This window comes from Sinohyriopsis cumingii, chromosome 18 (assembly GCF_028554795.1).
Source record: "Sinohyriopsis cumingii isolate HCF-2022 chromosome 18, ASM2855479v2, whole genome shotgun sequence".
Lineage (NCBI taxonomy): Eukaryota > Metazoa > Mollusca > Bivalvia > Unionida > Unionidae > Sinohyriopsis > Sinohyriopsis cumingii.
The window spans coordinates 38,022,978-38,041,584 of NC_142978.1; the positions used below are offsets into that span (position 1 = coordinate 38,022,978).

General features: G+C 34.7%; 1 protein-coding gene across 9 annotated transcripts in view; it reads left to right on the top strand.

Moving 5' to 3' along the window:
• LOC149776422 (histone deacetylase 5-like) overlaps window positions 1-18,607 on the top strand; it is a 348,169-nt gene that overhangs the window by 117,602 nt on the left and 211,960 nt on the right. Inside the window, exon 1 of one of the 9 annotated variants that reach the window (XM_089940843.1) lies at window positions 7,757-8,041. The exons of the other annotated variants lie outside the window; for them this stretch is intronic. The gene's annotated coding sequence lies outside the window, so the exon portion shown is untranslated. Of the gene's footprint in view, window positions 1-7,756; window positions 8,042-18,607 lie in introns of those variants that run through there. 9 annotated transcript variants of the gene reach the window in all.

Sequence of the window (18,607 nt, forward strand, 5' to 3'; positions counted from 1 at the left end):
CCACTTGGGGCCCCCCATTTAGAATCTGGAAAATGAAAGTAATATCATATATTGTTGTGTATTTTCCCTTTTTGTTTTATTTTTTTGACAGCTTGGTTTAATGTTATGTGATATTGTAAATAACAAGGTGACAATTCACAAGTCTGTGACTGAGTATGGTTCTTATTTTTCTTCCATGCTTTTAAATTTGTCTGGATGACACCACCCCATCTCACCCTAATGTTTGAACTGACCTATTTACCCAACAAATTTTTTTTCATTGTAACCAGAACCACGCATATGTTTTTTTATCTGGCCATGGTTACAGTGAAGATGAACTTAATTATTGCGATGAATATACATGTATTATCACTGAAAAGCCCACAGGGCCATATGCATATCTCAATAATAGACTTGATTAAGGTCAAAGGAAACAGCTGGAATGCATGATTATTAGCTCAGTAGGCAAGCATAATGTAAGGGAAGCTATGTACATAAACATGCAGGCTTTCTATTTAGAATAGAGTGAATATTCTTCCATAATTAAATTATTTATGTGACTTATGAATTTAATAAATTACTAGTATTAGTACCTTGAAGTCTTTCTACTGCCTTTCATATGTGGTCTCCTTTCATCTCCTTTCTCTGAGGCCAGAATATTTGGCTGTTTCTTCTAACAGTGAATAGTGACTGAGCGTTTTACAAATAAACATCATACATGTATTATTATTATTATTATTATTATTATTATAAGTTTTATTTTCTTCCAAAAAGTGCTGTACTGGCTCAGAGCTGGGGACAGCACTGATGCACTGTATGAACTGTTAAAACAACTGAAGCAAACCACAGTGAAATGCAGCAATTATCAGTTATCTATGAACAGTTTGGATTAGTACGAAGTGCAAAGTTGATAATAAAAACGGTCAGGGTATGATACTATATTTATTAACTCATTCAGCCCCCATCCCACCTGTAGGCATGATGAGGCTGTACCCTACTTTCGAGCTCTCCAGCATCATGGTCATTTAAAATACACCAAAATGGGTGGTATTACAAAAAAGCAGACAGATTAGCTCTACAATGATACCAAATAATTTGGAAGTTGCACTACAAAATACAGAGGGAAAAACCAAATTTTTTTAAACCGTTTTTTCTCACCCAAAATCCGCTTGTGATCGGAATCAGATTTTGTATCCAGATTTTAGACCTTTTGGCCTCAGATCTAAGGCAGACCAGTCTGAACTGCACACAGACAGGTGAACCTTTGCAAAAACTAGGATAAGGTGGGCATTTGGAATAAGGAGTGGTGACCATACGAAAATTATGGGTCCATTAAGCAAAAAAAAAACCAACAACAAACTCCACTTTTACCCTTTGGCTCATGCGCAAGCAAAATAACCAATGGAAAACAATGTTTCTAATATAACTAGGCATTAGTCTCATGGAAAATCTGTTGAAAGTTGATGCATTATGATGTATTCAGAAATAGCACCCAAAATGTTTTTCTTACTCAGATTTCAGGCAAAAACGACAAAAACCTCCAAATGAGTTAATCAACCTCCCCAAGCTCAGAATGTAGTTCATTTGGCTTGATTGTAATGTTAAAATTAACTTCTTGCACTTACAAAGCTTGCATCATACAAGTAATTTAGTTTTAGACAATTATTATCACCACAAGCTTAGTTTTGTGGCATTTAATGTTGGGTTTTTTTTAGCACATGATATGCTTGCTATTCAAGGCAGCCATAATATTTTGGTGGGGAAAGAACCTGGTAAGACCCCAGGTAAAACCATGGACCCACATTTAGTTATTGGCAAGCTTTCTTGCATACCCAGGTCGGTCGAGCTGCAATTTGAACATGTGTGGACAGAGGTGATATGTGTGAGTGATCTGTAAAGGCGATCACCTTAGACCACTCATGACCTCTGGCCCTTTGTTCTCATAAGGGTCAGCTCAAGTAAAATATTTTTCACAGCAGTGATTTTAATGTGGCGTTGGTTAATTCTAGATGTTGGATTTCATTCATTAATTCTGGATGTGGGATTTCATTGGTTAATTCTGGATGTGGGATTTCATTGGTTAATTCTGGATGTTGGATTTCATTGGTTAATTCTGAATGTGGGATTTCATTGGTTAATTCTGGATGTGGGATTTCATTGGTTAATTCTGGATGTTGGATTTCATTGCTTAATTCTGGATGCTATAGAAGGTTGTTAGGTACTATATATGCTTGTTTAAGTCAAATTGCAAACAACAAATATCCCGATCTGCTGCATCATAATGTGACTGCAGATCAAGGTCTGTTTTGTTTGTTCTACTAAGTACTCCTAACAAACTACACAGAACCAGATATGTTGGCACATCATGCAATGGAAAATCTGGGTCTGTGTGTTTTGCAGTTGGACTCAATAAGCAAGTATGTACAATAGTGCTTGCATTTATTTGTTTAATAGTCTGCATACATGTATGTAAGAACCTGTGTCGAATTCGGTTGTACAGTTCCAATTACTGGTAACAGGCAAGTCTATTTAGATCTTTTGCACAAAACTGATCTATTATTAGATCATTTTCATTTTTGTTCAGATTTAATAGCTAGAGTGTCAGGTTTTTGTACTAACACTTAACCTACCCCCCCCCCACTCTTTCTCTTATGTTTTGATTGACACATACTTGATAACTTTTTATAATAATAATAATAATAATAATGACTTTATTTAAAGAGGGTAAAACAATTAGCTAAGAACTAATCTACCTTGAGGCCCTCATACAAAGGAATTTATTTATTTTAGCTGCTTCTCTGAAGCCACTAGATATATTGGGTTTGAAAGACTGAAATAGTGGGCACTTCTAATCTCAGCTGGAATACTATTCCAGAGCAAAGCTTCAGAGTATTGGAAACTTTTTTTAAATAATTCCTTATTTGGTTTGGGAATTTTATACTGTTTGCTAGACATCACAGTTGGGGAGTATTGAAAGGTAGCCTAAACTGAAATGGTGATTATAAATATTCAGGAGCACTATCATTGCATATCCTGTACACAGGGTTCCCACGCTACCAGGAAATTGGGAAAAAGTTGGTGAAAATGATTTTAAAAATTTCTGATCGTGAAAAGTTCTTGAATTTTGCAAATGTTGATGAAAGTAATTAAAAACCCTGGAATTTTTCTCCACAACATGATGCCCGAAACAATTATGTAATTGAGTCATAACTGAACTGATCATGAGTTTAATTTATCGATTTCTAACCAGAATATTAGGAGGTTGCAGCATGGATCATTTGGGTGCTTGCTTTAAATATATTTGTTGAGACAATCCAAATGTTCAGTGGATTAGATTCATCTAGTAGACTTTTGTTTCGCAGACAGCTAGATATCCATATTTTTTTATATATGGAAGGTATGAAAACCAGTCTAGCATCACAAGAGGCCAACATGGTGGTGTTATACCTGCATGAAATCAATATGAAAATTATTTATTTTCTCAGAAATTGCAAGAGTATTAAAATCATTATGTTTTTAATCTGCTGAAAGACGATGAAACCTAATGCGTTGATGAAATTTGAGTTGGTACTAGTGATTTCGATAGCATGTTGCACAAGTGCACAGAATCTCACAATGTCATTTTCAAATATTGCAGAAAAAAATATTAAATGAAAGTTGTATACTGGTTGTAATAAAAATACAAAAACGAAAGAGCACAAAACTCTATTTATTCTGAGACCAAATTTTTTTGTTGTATCACGTGATTACCACGTTGACATGTGCTCTCTTACGTAGGGAGCATACGAAGCAGGTAACCAGACTACTCTGCTTGTTGAATCAGACTGGCCAAGTTTCTTGTAGTTGTTCTCAAAATATGTTGAGAATTATATGTTCTTTCTGGTTTTTACAAAAGGTATCAGACTTTCATTTAGTATAATTGAAATTTTGTACAACAACATTTAAAAAGAGTTTGCTGTTGATATCACATGCCTATTGGACTTCCAATGTCGTTGTTTGAGATTTGTGAAGTCCTGTGACTATTAACGCAAATGGCAAGTACTGGGTCAGGTTTCATCTATGCTGAGTTTCATCTAGTCTGTCTACGGATTAAAGACATAACGATTATAATACTTGTCATTTTTGAGAAAGTACATAATTTTTCTATGGATTTCATGCAGGTATAAGTTGATATAATCTAGTTTAAATTTGCTAGACCCACTGGTAAGCTATCTTACAGTGACGGCAGATTCCAAATTTGATATGTAATTGCTCTGAACCCACACTCCATCCAGAATGTCCAAATGTGAAAAATGGGGTTGAAATATTCGTTGGAAACCCGGATTATAAAATTTTTGAATCTCTGAGCTGAACTTTGGTGCGGAACTATTACACAGTGACAGGTAGCTTGAAGCATTGGTTTCAGATCTTAAATGGAACACAGGAGAAATTGTCGTCCCTTTTATTATAAGAAACGATAAGAGCCCATGTATCAATACAGGTTTGGGGACTGGTTTATTGAACTACAAGAAGACAAGTTGATTTTACAGAAAATTCAGTTGCTTGTTAAACAATGTATAATATATAATTTTGAAGGTGATTTTGTCAAAATTTAAATCAACCCTTTTGTAAATGTCTTTAAATGATAGAATTTTTAACCAAATCGGCATAAGGTGTTTCGGTTGGTTGAAAAATCTTGTTTGAGATTTTATTGGCACACATAATTTCAGGGTTAAAGTTTTTTCGTAACAAGATAAGATTCTAAAACCTAGCATTTATTGGGATATTTTTCATACTGTGATAGGAAATGTTTACTTTGTATAACATGCACACATATTGCTCTAGAATTATTTGGAATTAAAGGTTTGAAAGGAAACAAAATAATGTATGCTCATTATGTTGTTTCCATGTTGCAACATAATGCACATCAGCAAAGTAACGATAACATCTGTATTCTGTACATTGAAATGGTTTTAAATGCCAATTTATGAAAATATAGTCAAATTTGTTTCATGTGACTCATTTTGTCGTTTTGAACATGATCATCTTTTCTGACATATATGTTTTGGAGAGTCTTGAAAGAGAAACATCTTCAGATTTGGAAAATACATGTTTTATAATCCAAAATGTTCTTTAATTCCATTCAGTAATGGTCATGTGTTAACCTTGAAAAAATTAATTTCCTCCTGGAAAAGACCTGGAAATCTGTATTTAGAAAAGTGTTGGAACCATGTGTACATTAATTTGGCTTTTCTTAAAAGGATTCGGTCTTTAATGGGCAATATGTTTAACCTACCAGCTAAATTTTCCTTGCTTTCTTTCTGGATTGATATTAGCCCAAATGTTCTTTTTGAAAATGTGCCAGCTTTCCTATGTTTTTATCATTTGAATTACCCCTATACTGTATTACAGTGGTCTAAATAGGGTTGTATGTAACTGTTATAAAATAGTTTTCTGTGCCTTTCAGGGAGAAAATGTCTTATCCTGCTGAGAAGCCATTAACTTAAATTGACTTTTTTACTGATATGTTTGATATGTTCAGTCCATGTGGTGGACCTATGTGATCAAGTCCTGTAGCTTTCTTGGCATCAAGTTCACTGAGACATTTTTTAACCAAGTTTTTTGATAGTGGTGGGATAGAGATTTTGCTGGTGCAGAACTTTTTCATGTCATTGAAGTTGTTTTCTGTCACTGGTTCTTTTAATTTTGTGGTAATGTTGGTGAAAAAATCCTTGAAAACATTTGTAATGTCAGTGTCATCAGTGACTATGGTTTCATTTACCAGAAGTGAGTGAATTTTATTTGTCTGATCTTTTTGTGTTTCTCCATTGAGTTCATTGAAGACTTTCCAAATGGAGTTTGTGTTGATCTTTTTGTTTTCAAGTAATGATTGATAATAAGTTTCTTTTAGCTTTTTTAATCATACTTGTTATTTTATTTCTCCATACTTTATATTTTGCATGGTTTCCCATACCCTTGAATTGGTCTGTGTTTTCTTAGTGTCTAGGACACTGCTCCAGTGGCCTAGTGGTTAGAGTGTCCGCCTTGGATGCGGGAGGTCGTGGTTCGATCCATGGCCGAGCCATACCAAAGACTTACAAAAATGGTACCTTACAGCTGCCTCGCTTGGCGCTCAGCATTATGAAGTTAGCGTTAGTACTGGTTGGCCTGGTGTCAGGATAATGTGACTGGGTGGGACATCATGCTACATGTCTGCAGCATGATGCCCCAGTGCTAGACATCACTATAACCTGTCACACTGCAGACATCATAGCGATATGACTGAAAAATCATTAAAGCTATGTTAAAAATCCAAATCACACACACGCATAGTGGCTAGAATTTCAGTAGTAACCCAGTTAGGTTGGATTTCATTCTTTACTTGCTCTATGTACTTTCATTGCTGCCTGCTTAGAGACTACATCCATAAAAAAAGTCAGTCCACACCCTCAGAGCTTCATCTATGTCATCCAAATTTTGGATCATATTCCATTGAACTTTATATAGGTCATTGACAAAGTGTTCTTCATTAACAAATTTGAACAATCTGTGAGTGATAGTTTTGTATTTTTCTTATTTCTCTTGCATTTAACCTTTCTTGTCAAAACGTAGGATAATGGTCACTAAGTCCAACATTTTGGTACATCAACACAAGCCACATTGTCTGGTAGGTTGGTATAAATAAGATCAGTAGGAGTGCTTGATTTTTTTTTTTACCCTTGTAGGCTCATTTACCAGCTGGACTAGGCCTAATGATTCAGTAAATTGCATCCAGTTGTTCCATATTTGAGTATTGAGAAGGTCCTTGTTTATATGGCTGGAGTATATATGTAGCTTGTGTAAATGAATCGTGATTTCCATTTAATTGAGGACCTGTGCAAAGAATGTCTATACAATGTACTTTTATGCAGTCTCTGATTTATATGGTGCAAACCAGTGTTCTCAGAAATGTTGGATTAAACATGATTGTTAGAAAAATGGATTCAGAGTTACCGGTAACTACTCTTTGTGCAGTAAAATCTGAAAAAATATATATATGAATATAAGCATATACAGAAAAAGTGCACATGAGCACTCCAGTATTTTTTAATGGCAAAATTAAGTGCAGGTCTTTGTTCAAAAAGAAAGAAAATCTTGAATATAATATTTGTTTTCTGATGAGTATACTTTGGTAATAACATGATTAGCATGACTGTATTTACAGCACCTACTGCTTCTCATTAATTGCTTTTTATCATTCTTTAATCAGTCATTTTATCAAATGTACTGTAATGCATGATTGAGAAGCTTAAATAGACCATCTGTATTTGCTTACAAGTCAATTCCAACTCCAAACTGCACAGATCCAGATCATGGTCTTTACAGTTCATTAGGTATAATGAGTAGATTCTGAGACATAGATCCTGATCTGCTTGTGCATTATGTAATGGCAGATCAGGTGTTTTGTTTGCAGTTGGATTGAAGTTATAAGCAAAATATATATGGTTGAATTTTACACATAGTTGTATTGTGCATTTCTCTGTTGACAAGTGTGTATGAAAATGAGGGCACATGACCTTGACTTTCTAAAGTAAGGTATTTACTTGTCATGGAGATTTCATCCTACATGTACTTTATACCTTATTCAGTCTAGCTGTAAACAACATAGTATCTGATGTATATAACACAGGCAGATTAAGGTTGCCTTGAAACTTTACACACACACACATTTCATCCCATGCTCAAGTTGATTCAAATAAAAAGTGGTTAAGCTTGGATATCCATGGCCCATTTCATGCAGACTTTGGTGAACTTCGTAATTTGCTCGGAATTTTGACCACGTGTTGGGTGGTCAGCTGACCATAATAGCCACTTGATAGGTGGTGGGCAAAATATGGCTAACGCTTCAGCATCAGCATCAACTTCTGTAACTACTTCAACATCTTTTATTGAGTTGAAAAATGCATATTAAACAGTGATGCTCCTGCAGATATTGACGAAATTTAATATTGGAACCATCCTGTCTTATTTTCTGGAAACCAGGGCGGATTTCTAACCCATATGAGAGAGCAGCTTTGAGCTGTTTACATCTGGACATGTACATGTGAGTAAGGAAATGGTGTCAAAGTAAACAAATTTAATCCTGACAATCAAAGAGCAAGTTGTTCAAACTATTTCTGTGCATCCAAAATGTCACTATAATAAAATGCGTTTCATATGAGTTTATCAGATTTGTTTTTGAAAGTCTGTGGATAATTTACATATAAATTTCAATCATTTAATTAATTTTATTTCTGAAATATTTCTAAACAACAATGGATGCCATTTTGTTATGTACATGTACCCACCAGTGTTTGATTAGCTGGAATAAAAAGTAACTCGGGAGGTTATTCAGATAATTATGGAGCAGATAATTTCGGTATGAAATGGGCTATTATGGCTTGAAAGTCTTACTCCTACTCATGATTGGATGATCATATCAAGACGAGGTTTTCAGTGAAAATCTGATGATGTCTATGCCAATGTGAAATCTAATATGGCTACCATTGGCAGCCATCTTGAAAATTTTGTTACTGCTAACTCCCTCTTCATGGATGGTCATATCACCATAGGGTTTTCAAAGTGGTTCACATGGCAGCTATCTTGAATCTCTGAATTTGGTTTAGGTAAATATATATTGTTGTTTGTTCATATATTTGTATATTTTCCAAAAATTTAAAATTACTGTTAAGATGCATATATAGAAAGAGGCAACACATGTAAATATTTGCAGTCTAATACATCATTGTGAAGTTGAGTTCTCTGTTAAAATGGAAGCCACTTAATGGTCTAAAAAAGATTTGTTGATAGTGTATATGAATGTGAATCAGCATCAAGACTAACCCTAGCAGCTCTTTTTTGAAATTTCAGTAGCCTCCCTTGATTTTCCGTATCATTATTTCCCTAGATGGAACAACAGTAGACGTAGCATGATACATTTATTGTGAAAGATATTTTTCAGTTCTTGAGGGAGATAAGATTTTATTCTGTCTAAGAGATAAAGCAGTCTGCCTACTGGTGTAACTGATAGTGAACTGTTGGTGTCACTTTTAATTGTCAGCAATGCTGATGACATCATGGTAAGGATTCTGTTACCAAGTGTGTTCAGCTTCCATTAGAAACTCGGTTATATCACATGTCTAACATTGTACATGATATACATTAGAAATAGTGTTTTATCCGCACTGACAGTTCATTTTAATGTGTGGGAATGGTTAGGGTTACTATATTTGACCTTTCAGATAGAGAGGACACTGGATATTGTATCAGTATCTGTATCTGTATCGAGATTTTAGGAACAAAAAGGAGAACATATGGGGGTTGGGGAGAGGACATGTAGGTTAAAAAAGAGGACATATGGAAACCCTAGCCATGGCCTAGCATTACAAAAAATTTAAACCTGTTTATAAAGGAGCCTTAGGAATCCAGACAGTTTTGTTCTATCATAACATATGCTCTGTGTGTGTGTGTGTGTGTGTGTGTGTGTGTGTGTGTGTGTGTGTGCGCGTGTGTGTGTGTTGGGTTTAATTAAATGTTGGCCTAGTCAATTTAGGCATCCATCCCAAAAAACATAGAAAGCTAAAGGCAAACAAATTTCAATCCCAAATGTACAACAGAAAGTTTCCACCAAGGCAAGGCTCCCTGAATGCAAATTTAGTGATTGTTATTTGTGCACAGACAATGCACCAGCCACAAGATCTGTGGGAATCAGCATATTTTAATTCCTAAAGTTAAAACTCATTTACAGAGAAAACATGCAACATGTGCCTGTCTAGAACATTGTGTAAAAATCTGGTTTTTTAAAGTATAGTTTTGTCTAAGAGAATGCGCTAAAGCTTAAAATAATGAGTTAGATTCTCAGAATTTCTGCTATCTTTACTTGACAGAGGCTTGTTTTTACAGTTGCGACATCATTCTGAAACAAAACTGACCAGTCACTAAGGTAGAAGTGTATTAATTGCATGGTCATTTCAGGTAAAAATGATGGATTTTGTGCAGGGTCAAGTCACGCATTTTGAAGAAAAATAGAATGAAGGCTATTTTGTTTTTAAAAGTTCAAATTTAAGAAAAGAGTAGAACATAGGGATCTTCCAAGCATACTCTCAAACCAGCAAGTATACTGTATCTATTACCCCTCCTTCCACTATTTTGAGTAGTCCAGTCCCAGATTTAAACTCTCATCTCCTAATTTACTAAGCTAATGCTCAGGTGACGAGTGCTCCATGCAGCACAACAACTGATATTTGAAACATGTTTTGTTTGAACTTAGATTGACATGTACAAACATCTTTGGCCTTTGCTAGGTCAGGTATCTGCCAACTAGGTAGTGACATCAGTCCATAGCATTCAAATAAACACCAATCCTACCACAGTATAGGTTAGAAATACCAAATACTGCTCTTTTTTTTAGAAAATAGAAAATAAAATCTGGTTTCAATATTTTGATTTTTTTCTCTCAGCTGTGATATTTTTTGTATAAACTCAGAAGTCATATTTATTTTTTTAAATTGCTTTCCTTTCCTTCTTTTTTCAAAAACTCTGTTGATTTTTAACTCTACTTTGTGTCAATATTTACACAGACTTTTATTCATAATCAAGACGAGGTATAGACTGTTTTAGAACCGGCTATTGCCAATATCTCATAAACTTCAGACTAATTTTTCTTTTTTTACTACACTGGATTGGTTTGGTGTTTTACGTCAGAACAATACAAGTAGATTACTTACTACAAAGGCAATTGGAGTGAAGTGTCTTGCCCAAGGGTCAACGATTTAAATGTGTTTTTATACCCTTTTGGTCACATGTCCTATTAGCTAATCACTGAGTCATAGTGGCGCCACGGATGTGATAAGGTCCAGAGTTTATATAGTAAATGATTTCAGAGATATATATATATATATATATATATATATATATATATATATATATATATAAATGAAAAATATTTTAAAAAATCGACTATTTTAAATAATTTGCTCATTGATGTTTTTCTGTCAGTTGTGAGATGTTGTACTCCAACAAATCAGTTTTAGCTTCACTATTCAAAGAATAAGGAGAAATTGTGCAATCACCCTGGCATCAGTGACATCATTCACATTCCACCCTGTTTAACGTTTTTGGACAAGTTGTTACGTTTGTATGTCTTCCATTTATCATTCTGGATGGATTGGTATTGGTTGGATTGTTTTTTGGGATTTTTTTTTCAAGAATGGACCATTTTTGCTAAGGTTGAGACTTAATTAGGTACTTGAAATGTATATGCAATACTTAGTGTCAGCTTAAACTTTTAGGGCAAGTGCCTAAATAATTCCCATAAGATTATTACCTTTATCAAATCACCAAGTTATGACTGGTATTCTTTTCAGAGCATTTCTTGATAATAATGGTTACAGGGAATATGTTACAATTTGACTATGACCACTGTATTTGTCTAAGTGGTTAGAGCATCCACCTTGGATGGCAGGGGGCATGAGTTCAAACCCCAGCCAAGTCGTACCAAGACTTGTACAAATGGAACTAGCAGCTACCTTGCTTGGCACTCAGCATTAAGAGGTTAGTGTTTGGACACACATTTTGACTGGGGTTAGGTAGAGGTTAGGTAAAGTTAAAAGAACTTCATTAGAGTTTTGACTTGGCTTATTTACCTACAGATTTCGTTTTAGCTACATCCTAAACAGACTTTTCATCCCTCATGGAATTTTACATGAAACAGTTTGGAGAAATATTACCATTTTACATCGTTTCCCTTGGCTGCTTTTCATGCTTGACTGACTTTCAATAATATCTGTGCTACACTTGTTCTGTGGTCGTAAAATTTATACGGAATATTTATTCTTTGTTGATGCATGTCCTGTAATTTTTCCGTTATGCTTACAGGAAATCTTTTAATAATTTCCCTTTGGATTGTTGTGTGTGCCAGTGTCCAAAACATGGTCAAACTTTTTTAGACAGGCTTCTGTTTACCACTGTATTAATGGGTCTTTATCCTATAGTTGGAAGGATATGGAATTATTTAGGCCAACACTGGGTTACAATGATGTACATATTTATTTTTAATGAATTTATTATATTTTGGTTATGTGAATATATCGTGGCAAGTAGTAATAGAATGATAAAATTATGTCTTCCATGAAATTTGTTATATTGACGTTAGTTTGTGACTGCTTCAGTGGCATAGTGGTTAGAGTGTCTACCTTGGATGTGGGAGGTCGTGTGTTTGAACCCCGGCTGAGTCATACTAAAGACTTTATAAATGGTACCAACGGCTGCCTCGCTAGTGCTCAGCATTAAGAGGTTAGTGTTAGGACTGGTCTGCCTGTTGCTAGGATAATGTGACTAGGTGGGACATGATGCTGCATGTCTGCGGCATGATACCCCAGTGCTAGACATCTATAAATGTAGCAAGAAAACTGAAAAGTTGTTAAAGCTATGTTGAAAATCCATATCTCACACACACACACTATTTTGCTGGGTTTTTTTTATACTGTCATTTTGGAAGTCATGGTATGCTACCCTCCAAAAGGTCTTGTTACCTTACATGTATTTTAAAATTAATTAATGATGTCATATATCTAACATAAGAAATGCTTGGTTCTAAAATTTATTTTATGATATCAAACATTAAGGATTTGTTGAAATAAAACATTTTTATTAATTGTTATTATTGTAAATAAAATCATTTTTCTACAAGTCTCTTTAAACTAGCTTAACTGTGAATGATTCTTTAGAAAACACTGAATAAAATATGCTTTGCACTAATTGATGAAACGTTTGGTTATTTGGTTGATTGTGGATTTTATGACACACCAGCACTTGCAGGCTATAGGCGAGATTTATGCATTCAAAAAGTTGATTACTACTGAACGATAAAAACACAATGGTGAGATGGTGCAGATAATATTTGAAGGTTTCAGATCAATAAAGTGTAAATGGTGTACATAAAGGGTAATTAGACAATAAAAGATAATTTAGGGCAAGGGTCTCAAACACATGGCCTGTATAGGATACATGTGGCCCATTGAGTTGTTTCCTGTGACCCACATCAACCCCTGAAATTTGTAAAATTATTAATAATGCTGTTTCTTTCCTCACAGCAAGCCAGTTCTGATAAAAAATTGTTTCAAACATTTCAGCTGGCTACCTTTTATGAGTTGCTTTCACTTTATTGAAAAGGTTTAATTGATGTGGTCCTTTGATCCTCGTGTGGCTCTTGCTCTTTTGGTGATTCGAGTTTGAACCCTGATTTAGTGTCATACACACATATTGGTTAATTAAACAAACTGTAAGGAAATAGGTTGCATACAAGTTGTATTTTAAAATCAAAAATGATTTCCATCAAGAAATTTAAAATACAGGACATGTAACATATCAAAAAGCAATAAGAATTCAAATTAGTAATTTTTGCATCGTCATTCGTAACAAAAGTGGCAACACACCAGCAAAATCATCATCATATGCTCAAATTTAATTCACAGCTATCGAAAGAACAATAAATATTGTCATATATATATATATATATATACACACACACACACACACACATGTAATTTTCATTCAGTTCATATTAAATATATTTTGTCCCTGGACATCGTGGCAAAATAATTCTCTTGGTAAAGTACACATAACTGAATCAAAGTCAGAGGGGTACTAAAACACAGGATGATTGAATTAATATTATCATTTATACTTGCTTATAAGTTGAGTCAAATTTAAACAACAAATATTCATATCTGTCTTGGCATAATGCACCTGCAGATCAGGGTCTATGTTGTTTGTTGTACTGATTAATTCTAACAAACTATACAGACCTAGATCTGTTGGCACATTATGCGACTTCAAATCTGGATATGTGCTGTTTGCAGTTCTTGTCTTATATGCTGAGTATAAATAATAAATTAAATTCATTCAATTCACTGACAGTACTGGCAGGGGGCAGAAGTAGGTCAGACAGTTTATCTGAAGCAGGAATGTTATTTTATGTTGAGCTAATGTGTGATGACCATAAGAAGGGATATTTTTTGTTTAGTCATTGTTGAGCAGAACTCAATTTCTATGGCTATTTAAATACCTGTATCAATGCATGAATTAGATTACCTGCAAAAAGAAAATTTCAGAAAGTACACCTGTCCTAAATGTAATCATATACATGCACTTTTGGAGTGTCACTGCTAATGCTGTTAGTCCTTTGCCATTTCGCTGAGTATGTTATACTATTATATCTGACTGATCACTGCGATCTCACCTCTGTCTGTGTGGGTTCGAATCTTTGATTCGGCCAATGTGGGTATGTGAGAAAGCTTACCAGTAGCTTCTCGAGGTTCGGTGGTTCTTCCCGAGGATTTCCCAGGTTCTTCCTCCACCATTAATACTGGCCGCCATGTATAGCCTATCATGTGCTGAAAAATGGCGTTAAACCCTACAACAACAACAACAACTACTATTATATCTGTCTGTGTTCATCCGTTTGTCTCTCCCTTGCCAATTTAGTTTCAGCACAATATCTGAAGTTGTCCACCATCAATAGTTACCCAACTTTGTGGATGGTTTGCACTTGGGACTAGGAAGAACCTTATCATTTTTGGGATCTGAAGCTATAATGTCATGGTGACTTTTACTGATAGAAGGAAAATGGCTGCAAACAATGAATCACATCCCCATCATTTACAGATTATAAACTTTGTGGATGATTTAGAGTAATAAATAACCTATCATTTTCAGGGTTGAAAGGTATAAGGTCAGGGTTACTACATGTATAACTAGAAAAGAAAAATGATTATAGCAAAATAATCCGAGTTCTCCACAATGTTCACCACCCACCACCAACAGACTTTGTGGATGAATTTCATTTTGGGGTAGGAAGAACATGGATGTCAACGACCCAGGTCACTGTGACTGATAAAATGATTTCTGTACAAAATTTCAGTTATCTATTGAACATCATGGGTGGGTATATACTCTGTTCACAATACTCTTTTAGTTCTATGATATGCAAATCTCTTGTGCAACCCATCTGTGCATTTTTGTCGAATGAAAAATAAAATAAGCTGCATCAAGTTCTTCTTTAGAGTACATCTGCCCATATCTATGTTGTCTATAGCAATGGCCAAAGTAGTTCAGTGCAATGAAAACTTTAAGTTGTCAGATAATTTCCATTTTGAAACAACTTTTGGTTTTCAAAACATTCAATGTTTGTAATAGTTGCAATGTAAAATTGCTACGACCATTCTTATAGCACTCTTTTGAAGTTAAATTATGGCTGTTCTAAGGACTCACTTAGGGAAGTGACAAACTTTCAGAATACAGTTTGCGTTTAATCATTTCGTCATTAGATTGAAAAGAAATATTTCTGAAAAAATGTGAAATTGTTATTTAAAAAATGAGTGGATAGTAAAAATAAATAAGAGCAAGATCTAGTATGAAAAATTGCCATGGGGAGCTCTTTTCAAGTGAACCATGTAATCAAAACATGTAAATGTTTTTATGGGATATTTGAAATGTTTTTATGGGATATTTGAGTACTTGTTAAAGTGTTCATGACAATAATACATGCATTCAAGGGAAAGTTGATAGTTTAGTGCAGATGACAAAGCTCAGGTGGCAGGTATGTAAAAGCAAATAAATCATCTCTTACTTTTTTAACCACTGCTAGTAAATTGAGTACTGTTGAGTATTTGTCTTTGTCCTTTAAAATTGTATGTTTTTTTTTTTAGTGTGCTACAAAACCTGAAATGATGCTAAGTGCTTTCAGATTTGTTCAGATATTTATATTAATTTATTGTGGCTCTGACAGTTTATTAATAGAATGGATGTTGAATTTATTTTAAAGGTACTTCTGCCATACCTACATGACTTCTGTATGCAGACTTTTTCAAGGGGCTATAACTTCTGTACAACATGTTGTTTTCCCTTTGCCTCATTCTGTCTGATTTTGATCAAACTTTGAATGTTGGTTTATATTTCTCTTTGCTAGGAAAAATCTGCAAACTGAGTTGCATGAAGAGTTTACAAAGATTTGTTTTAGGTCATCTGGTAATACGCCATGGCTATGTGTCTGCCCATAACATTTGCTTGTTACCAGTCCAAAAGCCATGTTTTCTATCTGACTTTGATCAAACTTGGAGTGTAGGTTTATATTGTCAATATCTCTGACAATTTCAGATATGAGTAAGATCTTTGTGTATTAATGAGGTCATCTTGTAGGGGCGAAATGGTATACCTCTGCTGCTTATCAATATGAATCATGATGCATAGCCTACAATATGATACATTATCGATACACATAATAGCTTGATAGTTTTATCATGCGTATAATATGTGTTGATATGTTGTTATATGTCCATTATGTGAATTGCAAGCAGACATAGACCTTGACAAGATATTGAAACAGTTGCTTCAAACAGATTACCTGTTAGTTGTTGGTTTTAATTCAGCTTTTTAGGCCGTTTCAGGTTGCTTCATTTCATCAGATGCAGGACTTGTCTTGACCACTATGCCATTTCTTTTGCACTGCAGGAATACTTTAAAAACATTCTGTTACAGTACTAACTTTACATCATCACTGAATATCTGGGAATGAAAACGCAGTTTGTGGTAGTCAACCAAGTTGTATTTAATAAAGTCTTTTGACAACCTCTAGTGTAATATATTTTTGAGGTTAAAGTTACAATTTCAGAGATGAAGATTTCATTTACTTTTGAGGGTGAATTATGGACAAATGCTAAATTTATGCAAATACACAATTTATCATTTGTGAATTATTTATTAGTTTGGTAGATAATGAGTGAATACAAGTTAAATAAAAGTATGATCTGTAACAGAAAATTCCATGATGCTGCTCATTTCAGGTTAACCAGATATTCAAATATATTAATTTTTTCATGAATTACTTGAGCACATGATAAATAGTTTATAACATTAATTCTCCAAGGAAAATGTAATAATACAGTGCAGACGTCAAAGTTAAGGTGGAAAAACTGTCAAAATTCAGGTGTATTATATACTACTCTTTTCATTTGTCCCATTAAAATGTTGTTTATACCCACATTTGGAAAGCATGGAACAGTGTCCCCTGCCCTTGGGATCCTAGATGCAACACTATCAAGATTCATAGATCCAAGGGCAGCAGGTGTTTATTTTGTTTTTAGCTCTGATAGGATGGCCTGATGTCTATTTACTAGCAGAAGTTTGTTATTGTTGGGGCCCCGAGTGGTCTAAAGCGCTCACTGTTCTGGATTGCTGCCATCTTACCTCTGTCTGTGTGGGTTCGAGTCCAAGGCTAGGCTAGCATGGGTACGTGGGAAAGCCTGCCAGTAGCTTCTCATGGGTCAGTGGTTCTTCCCTGGGTTTTCCAGGGTTCTTCCTCCACCTGTTATACTGGCCGCCATGTATAGCCTATCTTGTGCTGAAAAATGGCGTTAAACCCTACAACAACAACAATTGTTATTGTTACTCTTTCTGAGCTAGTTGGAGGATTGCTCTGATTTTGTCATTTATCCCAAGTTCAAGATGGTCCTAAATGAAAATGGTGTAGCCCAGACATCTAGATATCCAGACAAAGCTCTTATTTGCAAGCTCTCCAAAAGCCTGCTGTATAGCGATACAATTCACGATACACAGCCTATGATACATTATCGATACATACTTTAACTTGATGGTCTTTTAATCTAAGTTGGAAGGTCTCTCAGTAGTAGGATGGGGCAATTTTATGTATGTTGACAGACTGGTTGTATTTCTGTATGAAGATTACAGATAGAAATTATGATTTCTTCATTTTGCCATTCTCGTTCTTGACAAGAAAAAAGAAATAATTCCAAATAGACTACATGTTAGGTGTTGGTGATTTCTTTTCAGCCTTTTAGGCCATTTTAGGCTGTTCCATTTGATCTAAACTGGTCTTGGTCACTATGCCCTTTGTTTTGCACTGCATGAATGCTTTTAAAACATTTTCTTACCAACTTCATGTCTTAAATTTGAAAAGCATTTTGGTGTTATCTTCAAAATAGAAGAAATTGTGCTGCAGACAAAATCTTGTATAGAACAAGTCATAGTATGAGGGTGGAGATTAACAACCAAATCCTTCACATTGCAAAACAACTGCCCCAAAGACACTCATTTCTGTGAGTGAAAACAGGTAATATTGACAACATCCCCCCTCCCCAATTCTGCAACTTAACAGGATGGTTTGGAATCTGCCGCCTTGCCAGTTTTGTGCCAATTTAGTTTTTTTGTCGGTTGGTACATTCATATAGCTGATTACATATATCATTGCCGAAGGAGACATTCTTAACTTGTTACCAATGTACAATTTCACTTAGTGATATGATGAAAAAACTACAGTTAGTTCTGATTGGTGGTTATTGTTTTTCTTTGGGCAAACAATAACCACCAATCAGAATTAAATGTAATTTATTTTGCTTCATGACACTATGGAAGTATAGCCCTCATATTTGATACAAATAGACAAGTTATAAAGCAAAAACAAAATTTCACATAAAAACGGATATTAAATGATTACTAAAGTCCTTAAACATAGGAAATAAGTCTGGAATGTCTTCTTTATGTTAATATATATTAACTTTGACTGAGCATGCTGACAGGATAAAATAATCACCATTTAGGGGTGGGTGGGTGG